The sequence below is a fragment of the Anas platyrhynchos genome, chromosome 12, assembly GCF_047663525.1.
Source record: "Anas platyrhynchos isolate ZD024472 breed Pekin duck chromosome 12, IASCAAS_PekinDuck_T2T, whole genome shotgun sequence".
Lineage (NCBI taxonomy): Eukaryota > Metazoa > Chordata > Aves > Anseriformes > Anatidae > Anas > Anas platyrhynchos.
Window position 1 is genome coordinate 18,096,771 of NC_092598.1, and position 12,598 is coordinate 18,109,368.

The 12,598-nt window shown below is 39.3% G+C and overlaps 2 long non-coding RNA genes across 3 annotated transcripts in view; both read left to right on the forward strand.

Moving 5' to 3' along the window:
- Nucleotides 1–12,598, forward strand: part of LOC113844995 (uncharacterized) — a 94,820-nt gene that overhangs the window by 21,065 nt on the left and 61,157 nt on the right. The gene's annotated exons all lie outside the window — the stretch shown is intronic.
- Nucleotides 1–12,598, forward strand: part of LOC140003513 (uncharacterized) — a 30,402-nt gene that overhangs the window by 15,000 nt on the left and 2,804 nt on the right. Inside the window, exon 3 of the long non-coding RNA XR_011812308.1 lies at nucleotides 12,246–12,278. This is a non-coding gene — a long non-coding RNA (uncharacterized lncRNA). The remainder of the gene's footprint in view (nucleotides 1–12,245; nucleotides 12,279–12,598) is intronic.

Below are 12,598 nucleotides of genomic sequence, written 5' to 3' on the forward strand. Positions count from 1 at the left end.
TTTGTTGTTGTTGTTGTTTTTTGTTTGTTTGGTTTTTTTTGATCTGTCCTTTCACTTCACCAAATAGATAAATCTGCAGTGGAAGGTAGTTTATTAGCTTATACATGTTACAGAAATATATACAATTTTCTTATTTAGATAAATACTGAAATCAACTTTGTTTTAAATTGTAGTTCATGCAGAACTTCTGAATTCCAGATCTGTGCTATAGCTTCACTTTCTTTATGTACTTGGATAAGTGTGGGAGAAGGCTAGATAATAATTACTTTCTGATGGAAGGAAATGAACTTACCAAAATGCTTTTTAAACTAGATTTTGATTCGTAGCTTTATTTAATGCAGATATCCTGTGCTCAGCAGAAACTCAGCAGCTTTGCAAAATTGCCTATTGTCATGGCACTGCCTCTGAATTTATGGGATATCCAGGAATATATTGTTTAAGTCTGATATGCAATATTACAGATCACTATCAGATGTTAAGATTTTATTCCTGTTAAATATCTCCAGTGTGCAAGGCGAGTTTGCATCTACCTTTCGCATGTCTCTTGCAAAGATATTTCTTTCTTAATATAAGATCCTGGAACTTCCAACTCCAAAGCTGAACTCTGGCTTTCCCATCCATATTTTATTACTGAGGTTCCCACAGTGTGTCCAAAGGAGTTTGAAGCGTTGCTTCTCTGGGACCAGTGAAGCCAGAGGATGTTTTCTGCAGCATTAGGACAGGATTCTTAAAATCAGACAGCTTATGTTAGAAGGCAGATCCTTGCTGTCTGTGCTCACAGTATTACTTGCGTGCCTCACAAAGCGCAGTCTGTCTGTACAGTGGTGGCACAGTTCCTCTTCCAGTGCACTGGTGCTTCAGTTACAGAGAAGTCAACCCTGATGCTGTTACCCGTGCAAAAGACAGAGGTGTGCATGTAATTTGATTTTGGTGCATAGCCTTCTTCAAACTAACATGTTACCCATGTGTCATGTCTTTGAAAAAGTGGCTGAGAAGGATCATTCGTCCAGTGAGTAAGGGTGGCCTAGTTATCTCCTTCCAGAATAAAACCTTGTTTAGGACCTTAAACGTGAACCGCTATCAACAATCTGGTTGTGTATGGAAATGCTGTGTGCTGCAGGTGCACTGGACTGGCTGCATGTATTCTGAATACCTGGAACAAAATGTATCTGAGCATGTCTGATGTTTCCTGAGATACATTATCTGGATACCTGGGAATCATGGATGAATCTAGAATACAAGATGACTTTGCTTTTCTGTCCTGTATATATAAGAAATTCCAGATACCTCATAGGCTGTTTTATGAAGTCAACACTCTTCTGACAATTTTGCTAGACAAGAAATTAGCATTTTAGACCTCTGTGCAAAACTGTATATGTAAACAGAATACACTTGTACAGCAAGAGCATGTAATGGCTTTGTGTTTGGTGTGTTTGACACTGCGTGGATGGCATCCTGGATATGGGTTGCTCACACAAGCTTGTTTGGGATTTATTTATTTATTTATTTTACATAAACTATGACTCAGTGTGGTAGACATTAGAACTGGTATGGGATGTATCAGTGTAGTTACCCCAGTGTAAAGCACCTATATCCCCGCTCTGCAGATTGCCAGGCAGTGGAATGCAGTTCAGCACCGGTGCACTGACAGGTCAGATGGCGTTACAAATTCCTCCAGATCAGCTGTAAGCACACAGCAAGTTTCCATCTCACAACAGCTAGTGTCATGCGCCATGGGTCCTTTGCCTGGTACCCTAACTGCATTTTATCTATCATCTGCTCACTCACTGTGTGCTAGAAGATGCCAGTCCTGGTGCATAATGGTAGGCAGCTCACTTAAGATGTCACTTTTGGAGAAAACCATCACACTAGTTCATTCTGCTCTGCCAGAATCCTCATTAGACTGAAAAATATGTTCAAAAGCACCATTCTTGCAGTTATCTCTGCTTGGTCAGTGGAGCTGCGCTGGTGCTGAGCTTTTGGAGGCCAGTTTGTTTGGGGTTTTGGGGGGGTTATGGTGATTTGTCCCAGGGTGGTAATACTGTGAGAACATCAAGGGATGATTAATGATCTTGAAGCATTAGTAGTGAGTGGGAAGAGGATAAGAAGGAACTGGTGCAAAGAGCTGTGGTCTATCTGACAGATGTGCAGGCTGAAGATTGCAGTTACATGAGCCTTGTGAGGTTTTCCTCTTAAAAATTCTTTGAACAATATTGATCCAATGGAGTGATTTGGTGCCAGTGCAGTGCTTAGCATCGTGTTATTGTGGTGATGGTAGTGTGCTGAATACCCTACAATGTGCTCTAAAAGCTTTTTAGAATGAATTACTCTTAAAGAAATGTAAGAACGTGTATTTGTATATCTTCATGGATGAACATACATCAATGTGAATGTTCTAAAATGTAGAAAGGCTTTGGTACAGGCGTTGCAGTATTCTGTTAGGTTGAATGATGGTAGTCATACAGTGTTTAAACTTATATTGTTAACACAGTGCAGTTTCATTGATGAGTTTCATTGTTAATGTAGATTGCATACACAATGTGTGTAGAAACCAAAGATGAAAAAGTCTGAATAGGTATTTTACTCAGCCAGTTTAATTTTCTTGTTCTCTAGTATATCCTAAGTGCCATTCTCATGCAATCTTGCCAGATTTGACAAGATGAGCATATTCATATGGAATGTCCCTTAGGATAAGTGTCCTGTGCAAAGCATTTAAGTGATGCTCAAGACAAAAATAAATGGTGCTGTGTTTATAAACAGTGCCAAGAATAGCATTATGAGCCAGTGTACAGCTGGAGTGCTGACTTTGGATGATATTTAAAACTAAACTCTTGAAAATGTGTGATAATTATAGATTTGAGGCTGCTTCACATACAAGCAGGGGTGTTACACCTCCTCACAGGCCTGGCTTGCAAGTCAGCTTGGGAAATTACATTCTTATCAAAATTCCCCATGAAATTCAGTTGGGATAAAATATTAATCTCTTATTGTCCTAGACAGTTTGTGTTACTAAAAAGCTGCTGCATTTCAACTCCTAAGCACTTGCATTGCATCAGGTTATTAGGTTATTATTTTGCATGCTGTTCAGTATTTTTAGGTGGAAAGCGTTTGTTTGCGTATTTTCCCTTGCCTGTTCCAGGCTGAAATGATGAACTCTGCAGTCTTTTCAAACCTGAGCCTTCGCCTGGGTTACACAGCGATGGACAGGATTTCAGCAGAGATGGGTGATATACTGGCCCTAATTAAGGAGACAAGAGGAGGTTCCACTTGTTGTGGAGCATGTGTATGCCTTCCTGCTTTAAGAAAGCATGTGTATGCCTTGTCTTCTTAGCCTGAATTTCTTTCACAAAGTAAATTGGAGCTAGCAGATTAGGTTGTTGTCCTCTAGTGACTTTAATATGTCTCCTGAGCAGAGTGGTTTTGCCCTATGTACCATAATGAACATAGTGTAATTAACCATTGGAACATCTTGCCCCAGTAGGTTCTCTGTCACTTGAAGTCTTGATTTAAACACCGTAATTTTCTCCAGACACATGTTCTAATGCATCTCAGATCTAGAGAGCTCAAGAGAGGCATTACTGAGTGAAAGCCTGTGTCCTTTTTTTATCCAAGTATTCAGAATAAATAGTCAAAACACACTTTTTAGCTTTAGAAAATACGTGTGTGGTTATATCAAGCTATCATCCCATAGGATAGTTTGCTGCATTCAGACATGCTGTCACGGATGTCACTGATACGCCTTTTCTTCTTAAACATGTTGCAAAACAGGATACTGGATTCTCTGCAAACTAATGCTCAGGCATATCCAGCAGGCCATATCTCAGCTCTTCCAGAACTCCTCTTCCTGCTTGCTTCTTAAAAGTCAGCTCTGCCTTGTTCTTTCATAAAGATGAGTTTTTCTGAAGGTTTAGGAGAGGGAAAGGCTTGCTTGCTTCTGTATAGCATAGGTTAGACTTGGTAAAAAGTTCCATTGTTTGTCTTTACTTGTCAGCTTTATGGTGAGATCTGCATTTTATGACACTGCGAGCTATTCCCTGCAAGCTATGCAGGGAATGACACTAAGCTTATGACACTGCAAGCTATTCCCTGATCCTGAAGGACTTTGCACAGAGGCACAAAACATAGGGTCAACTCCATATGTGGTCAGACTTGCTATCTTTCAAAATCTATTTGTTTTTTCACATGTGCAGAGTACTCCAGGGGAGATGCATCAAAACAGAGCAGGTATCCGTGATGGCCTCTTCTGAAGATACCAGAATCACTGATACAGGCAGGTTATGGTCTTGTTCCAGAGTTGTAGAGAAGCTGCTGTGGGTAAGAGCTTTCAGTTCTAGCAAGAATAAAACTAACACTGAAACTGGCCTTCTGTTTGTATCACCAGTTAATCTCATATCTATGCACAAAATTCAAAGCAATAATAAATAGTTACAATTTAGTAATCGGAAAAATAACTGATGACAGAAGCATACCTGAATGGATTTATTTAGGTTAAATTGTGCCTTGGGAATGGTTGGAAATTAAGGGTTATTTGAAAGCAAAGCAAGCGATATTGTGAGGAAGGAAGAATTGTGATAAATTAGTCAGTTGTGTATATCAATTAGAGGTTTGGATTTTGTGTGTAAAACGGTTTGTGGTGTTAAGCGTCAGCTTCAGGGCATGCACACACAATTTGCGATTGCTGGTCTCTTCCTTTTGTGATGCAAGTGAAGAAGGCTGTGCTCTGCCCTCTTATTGTGCTCGAATTGGAGCCGATGCCACCGCAGCAGCACTGTGGCTCTTTTTTGCATTCAGTGCCTGTGCAGATCTGAAGCAGCCTGCAGGCTGCCTATTGTAGTTAGCGTTGTGCAGCACTTGGGGCTCAATTCTGAACGGCTTGTGCATTAAAGAGACACTTTCCTTATTCTTCTGAATGTTTACGGTGTTGTTCCATCAGGCTATTTGCCGACTTTGGTTGGCTTAGCACTACTTTTTAAAGAACACATGTTCAGTCTGATAGCTGATAACTGGTTTTTTGCGCTTCACGTGTCCGGTCAGATCACGTAGTACGTGTATGTCTCTGTGTAGTTCCCCAAATAAATTATATAATACATTGTCATGCCTGTCTGCTGTTTTCTGGAATTTGACTAAGGCTTACAACTTCAAAGGTAAGGGTAGGCTTCTCTTTGTGTTCAGAGAGTGCGACTAAACTATTGTGGCTGCCATTGCAGCGGAAGACTTGTAAAGCTCTTCCTTTGTTTTAATCTTTAAGTGCCTTAGGAGTCATCCATAAAGGGTATCCCAGCGGGGGAGCTGAGGTCTTGTGGGCAGTTGGTGGAGGGGGCAGGGTAAAAATTCTGGAAAAATCTGCAGATCTCCTTTCAGGATTTCCACTTTTGTTCCCTTTGGCTAAAATAAGTCTTTGAAAATGGTGCTGTGGAAGTGGGTAAATGAAAGAGAACTACATGGGGCTAAGGAATGGCGATGTTCTTTTGGGAGTTCAAGGCATTTATGCAGTTTGAGAAAGGGAGTGGGGAGCTCAGTATTTGATAAAATCTACTGGAGCCCTCTAATTTGTTGGTAATAAAAAAGGAAAAATGGAAAAAAATTTAGGTTATTCCCTTGTTTAATTTGCTAGACTGGCACTAATTCTGCAGTTCACTTACTGTACTAGTTAATTTCAATATCCACTCTGCATTCTTGATTTCAACAGGGGAGAAGGTGGATGCTGAGGGCAAAAGGGTACTGGATTGGAGGGGGTTTGAGTGGAGCTTCGCAGCAAATTGTGCAACCCCTTTTCACAGCTGTACCTGAATACCTCTCGTATTTTTTTTTTCCCAGGAGATTTTTAATTCTGGAATTGTTTTGCCACTGAGCTGAGGCTTCGAGGATTTTTTGTTGTTGTTTTAGATTTTATAAAACTAGGTGGAGATTCTCCAACAGAAAGGGGAAACTTGCAGGCACTGAAACAAATAATATAGAAATTCTCTTCTGACAGGTTCTAATTTCAAAGTTACTGCATGCTGCAAGGTTACTTGAATTTACAGCAGGGCAGCAAGCAGGTGCTCTAGAGATACTGTCAGCCTGTAGCCCCCGTTTTTCATTCATGCACTGTTCCATTTGCAAGATGAAATACGGTTTGCTTAAAATCTTTTCCCTGCTATATAACCTGCTTTTTAAGGAGGAATCACTAAGCAACTCCCATTTCTGGCATTGCCTTATTTTTAACAGTGCTGGCTAAATTTCCAAAAACAATTACACGAGCCACGTTTCCTGTCAAAATTTCAGCAGAAGCTTGTGCTCCTGAAGGCTGTCCGAAGGAGGCCCACAAAAACATGCCATCGCTGTCTACGTGCAAGCAAACAATGTGCAGAGGAGCGTTTCAATATTTTGAATAGTCTTTTGAGTAAAAACTAGTTCAGTTAAGTACCTTAGCTCTCTTCCGTGGGAACATTTGTTTCACACAATAGAATTCCCTCTTACAGTTGTCTCTTTTCAGAGAGCTTCATTTAATATTTGTCCATGGTACCACCAACTGCAGTGCTCACTGAATGGTCAAGAAGGGAAAGTGCCTGTTCTAAGCAGATTACAATCTAAGGACAGACAGCTAGACAGATAATATAAATGAGAATGTATAACAAATACCGAAGAAGAAAGGGTTTGCTGGTGCGAGGGGGAGGAGAGACACTTCAACATGGTGAAGTCGTATTTTAATCACTCGGAGGAGTAACAACAGGTTGCATTGTGGCAGGTCTTTTATTTAATGCTGGTGGTTCTTTTTTTGTTATGTGACTGCCATAAAATGTATTTATATGTTTGTGCATAAGAAACTGCATACTTTCCATATAATATGTTGGTTGTCCTTTCATATTGAAAGAAGGTGGGTTTATTTCGAAACTCTAAATCTCACGCCAGTCTAAAACCTGCCCAAATGGCATTTATACCGGTGACTTGCTTGACAGGGGTTCTTTGTGAAGGTGCAAATGTGCAGCAGTCTCCCAGCTGTACAGTTAAACTTTCTGTGCATAAATCATTTTAGTAGATTGGGCCAGCAGAGGATTGCTCATAGTGCATTGTGTGTGATTTAATATTATGCTATATGCAACCCTGGAACTTAATTCCTAATCCCCAACATGGTGTAACATGTATCAAAGATTGAGTCCAAACTGTGTTTTAGCACCTAGAGGACCGGCGGTATCAATGCTGAAGTGCTTATAATTCCTTAGGCAATTAAAAATCTTTTGTGTTTCTTTTAAAAACTTTTTGCAATATTGACCCTTTAAATTAGATGAACTCCTGGCCTGGAACCACAAATGGACTGCTTTTGGAGAAGGGATTGGGCTGGTGTGCATTTCTCCTTTTTTTCCAGTCTGTTTTCTGTAAATAAAAATTAAATAAAATAAAGAAAAAAGAGTTGTAGTACACCAAATTGTAAAGGATGTGCCATACACTGTCATAGAGAACAGGAGCGACAAGAAAACGTCAATGAATGTCAATGAATTCTTTTCTTTAAAGAAACCAAAATTCAGCATGATGTAATACATGGGTAATTTAGAATTTAATTTAAAAAAATCAACAGGTTCATCAAAAGAAAGTTGGCAAGTTCAAATGCCTATATTTGTAAGGATTCAGGCTGGAACTACGTAACTTGTGTTAAGATGAAACCAGTTTTGTGTTCTGAAACCAGTAATGTAGGTGATTAAAGAATGCACTTCTGTCTTCTTTGCGTGCAAGATGATTTTTCTGGGAGCTGCAAAACAAGCTCAGTTTTAGTTCTTCAGGTCATCAGACTTTATAAATCATTAAATACAAGAACTGGATTCCATGTTTTTCATCTCTTTTATTGAGTTTATATGAAAATTAGGTTAAAACTTAAAAAACTAAACCAACCAAACAAAAAAACACCTTTTTGAGCTTGGGCTGTGGCTCATGTAAATTTTTGCTGCTACTCATGTTTTAAAACTTTCTTTGCCATTTACAGTAGTCATAAATGGTTTCTAAGTTAGAGGTTTTTTAAAAAATATAAGACTTTCAACTAGTGATGCTAAGGTGAGTTGGCTGCATCTTTAGTAAGATTAACTCCTGTTGTCTTTGTAATGGTCTTGCTCATGGACTTGTGTTTTTCTGGGATGCTGTGGCATAGAGAGCTCACTGACATTGTCTTGTTGCTCCCATTCTCTCTAAGAGTGTAAGACGTCCTCTACAGATTGCTATACTACAAGTCTACAGCCTTTTTTGCTTTTTTCCTGGAGATTAGCTGGACCAAGCTAAATGTCCTCTCTTCTCCAGCCTAAAGCAAGTCACCTTGCATCCTGAAGGCAGGGAAAAGTTCCAGTGAATCACAGCGTAAATCAAGGCTTACAGTTTGTCTTCTGGTAGATGACGGAAGCGCAGAGTTGCTTCTCAACGAACACCTGCACTGCTTAGTCGGCTGATGGAGGTGTTGGTGACAGTGTCAGGTGGCTGTTGGCAAATGGGAGAGAGCTCCTGCAGCAAAGTGAGGCTCTGTGCCCAAGAATTTTTCCTTTGCTTTTCTTCGTACAAACATTTAACCTTTAGGAAAAAGACTGTTTATTCTGTGATTGTTTATTTTTATTAACATAAAGTCTTTTTTGTTTCCACTTGCACAGAATTTAGCCTCTGTATTCTTGAGATTCACTGGGGAAATGCAAAAAAAAAAAAAAGTTCTAAAATTAATAAGATAAAAACTGTTAGTACTTAATTTTTCTCCCACTGCATTTTTTTTCCTCTTTCCTTTGCTCAGTTTTTTTTTTTGTTTGTTTGTTTGTTTCTTTTTAGGTGAAGAGTTACAAGAATGGCTTTCTCTTATCATTTGTCTGAGCTTGATCATAATTGACTTGCTGCTTTTAATACATTTTTCAGCAAATCATCTTTAGAAAACAGTGGGCACGGCTAAGTATTTCAGTCTTCCCTTTTTTAAATGTATCAAAATTAAATCCTTTAGGTCTTTCACTTTTTCAGCCAGGTGGAAAATGTCATACATTTTATTTTGATTCTAATTAAGCTCTGTAATGCTCCAGGGATGGTATAGAGAAACGTGGAATTTCAAAAATAAGGTTAAGCTGCATGTACTTGGGAATAACGCCTCTATAAGAGGCACATTTAAGAATCGAGTGCAATGAGTCAGCAAAACCCTTACGTTCTGTGTCTTTGTATGTGAGAAACCAGGCTCGATTCCTAGATTTCTTATTCATATACATTTATTATTCATATAAAATAATAGGTAAAGATGTTTTCAGCTATGCTTTTCCGTTGGTGATATTTGCAGAGATGTTACGGGTTGTTCTCCTTTGGCATATCAGCTGGTTATAGCACGTGACACAGACCATTGTCTCCTCTGGCTCTGAGGTACATTGCAGGACGGAGGAGGAAATCCTCAACCTACAGGAATTGTAGTCCGTGTGTTTTCATTAAGAAAACGCTCTTGTTTGAAACTGCACTGCACTCTTAAGGATGGCTTTGTGTGTAGCAGATGTGTGTTTTAGTATATACATTGTAAGGACATAATTTGATTATCACACGATCTTGTAGTCATTTTTCCTTTTTCCCTTGCTGCCAGCTTGGGTGTTGAGCATCTGTGACATGTCCATAGCGTACCCCACTGCAGTGCAGGGACACTGCCAGGGTAAAGCAAGGAAATGCATTTGATCTTGTGTGACAGTTATTTTCTTGTACTGCCATGGCTTCTTTGTCTTTTTATCAGTGTTTTGGTGGGATGCCTAATTCATCCTTCTGTTATATGCATTTGACAGAAACCTAACAAGAAATCTTGGGCAGGTATGTATTAAAGGAAACTGAATGCTTGTGTTGAAAAGTAAAGAAAGTTTTAAACTGTAGCAATGCATATATCAAACACACTCATACACATAGAAATATGTTATTTACAGTTTGTTTTTGTAAACAAAAAGTAAAGAATAGCTTGCTCTGTAATCCCACTGAACAACCAGTTTTTAATTCCTAAACTGCAGCTGAGAATGGTAACACAAGCAGAGCTATTCTCAAGGAACTGGACATATTTCAGCTGAATGGTGTGCTCTTAAGGAAGCAGCTGCTCACCTCTAATAAAGCCCCTGGCTTTGCCACTGCAATCTTGTGGCAAATCTGGTCAGAGGTTGGACTCGATGATCTTGAGGTCTCTTCCAACCTAGAGATTCTGTGATTCTGTGATCTTATTTTTCCAGCTGAATTAGCTGTAGTTGCATATGGTTTGGTCTAGACTCTGTGGAAATCCTTCCACTGAGGAAGTCCTGCCTTTTGGGACCTAGAATGCTGACACAGCACGGTAGGAATAGTGCACTGTTCATGAACTTTGACATTAATTTTGCTTAGAAATGGTGAGTTGAAGAAGTTGTGAGAAAGTTTCTGCTGCATTTCACAGAAGATATGGTTGGGAGACACAGCTGTGAGGGTAGTACAAGTGGATTTTCTGAGTAATGTACTGTGGATATGACACTGTAGCACCCTCAGCATGGCCACCATGTGCTCTCAAGGGAATTTTTGACACGTCTAAAAGATACTTTTCGTTCGTTTGTTTGTTTTCATTTTTTTTCTCTAAATGTATTTCCTCAGGTATCTGGGAGGTCATAGTTCATTTGCTGAGAGTCCCAATTCCTGTAATATCACCGGATGAGTGACAGGCTCGTCTCTTCACAGAGCTGTAGCAGCTATGGTGGGGTTCTCATGCTTGCTGGAGTCCACCTGCATGGGTTTGATTGCAGTCTGTAAATTAAACAGTGTTCTAAATTCTAGTGTTCGCCCTGTAACCGACACGATGCCGACCCGTTCTGGTAATCAGATGGAATTCAATCATAGTCGAAACCCGCATGACGTTTCAGCTCTACTGCTTGTAAGGAGGTCTGAAATCTGCAGTCCTCCCTATGAAATCAGCTGTTGCACTGTTTTTATTATTATTTTTTTAATCTTTAACCTGAAGTTCTTATAAGTGATGTGAATTGCAGAGTCTGCCTAGTTTCCTCTGTAGTACAGTTGTTGTGCTGTGATTTTTATGAGCCTTTATAGAACAGTTGATTTTGTGCTAGCAGAAGGCCACAGATTTTTAATTGCAGCCTCTTTCTTTAGGAAGCTCATAGGAAAACAGTCAGAACTTCAAAACATAAACCTCAGAAACCTTTGAGGTTGCCTGGAATTTCATCTTATTTTTATGTATATAATATATTTTTTTAAAACTTTATTTATTTATTTATTTTGCAAAATGGAGAATTAATCCTCAGACTATAAGTCATAACGTATTTTCAGCTGTTCCAGTAAGAAGTAGTAGTTAAGGATTAACCTGCTTGAAGAAAGCTGTGCATGAATGAGAATATGTGAATTATTCAGGGATGCTTGTGAATGTGCAGGCCATCCTTCTGGTTTTGGAGTTGGATGTTTTTAATTCCCTGAAAACAGCTTGCAGCAATATTCTCATTCTGGAGAACGCTGTGCTATGCTCCTGAACTTTGCATCAGCTGCCCAGAAAAGTGCTAGACTACTGTTAAGACAGCCTTTGGGTATTTAAGGTCTTTAACTGTGTAGGCACTGAATATGTTTGAAAGTCTCTTCTGCATTTTCCATTTTATTGGTTATTTGTTCTCCAAAACCACCCATTTCTTCTGCTCTTTAGTTAACAGGTAATTGCACGTTGGCCATGGTGCATTTCTCCTGTCCATCACAGTTCTTTTTTCCAGTTCTGTGGTGTGCACCCCACATGGCCTGCAGTGATTTTTCAGAACGATCCGTTATGCTTTTTTGCTGTAATCAGATCCTTCTCTAATTTTAATAACTAAATGTGACCACATTTTAATTGGTCGTGCAAATGCTTCTTTACACTTAACTTATACTTTGACTGCTTTTTTGAACTATTTCAGTATTTTTCAGTCAAAGCTCAGAGGCATAGTGCTTCATTGCAAAAGTGTGAAAGCTGTGCACTGTGTGAGGGCCTGGGGGTCTTGGTCTCCTTCAGACTTTTTTTCTTTTTTTTTTTTTTTTTATGTTACTTTCCATGGTGAAGGCTGGCAGCATTCTGTACACTATGTAAGGGTGAGTGCACTACACCTTAAATCAATGTATTGCTGTGGTCTGATATGCCTCTTCCTATTTCAGCCTTGCTGGCTCTGGCCATCTCATCCACACAGCAACGAGATCTGTGGGCATTGTGCACACAGAAGCAGAGCTCAAATGTGGAAGGAAAAAGGGAAGACGTGGTTTGTTTGTTTGCTTGTTTTAACGATGTTGCTTCTCTGTGCTTCCAGGTAGAGGCCAGGAGAATCAGGAAACTTTACAAGGTGAAATTCTGAGATATAAATAGCTTTATCTTTTCTTTTTAAAAGCTTCTTCAGTATACATGCTTCTGAATATTTTAGAGACGAGTTTTAATATTGACTTTGACCATGGTTTAGGGAAAAGAGTTTTAAAATTTGGTTTTATAAATCTAAGAATTTCAGAGTTGCTGGACCTGTCAAAAAAAAAAAGCTACGAAGACAGAAGGCTTTCCCAGAAACTGTTTACTGGCTTGTGTATTTTGTTGTAATGGCAGATAATGGAGAGATTAATTTTATAGAAAGTTTTTGTCTCAATTCGACCTGTGTGACTTTATGATGTATTT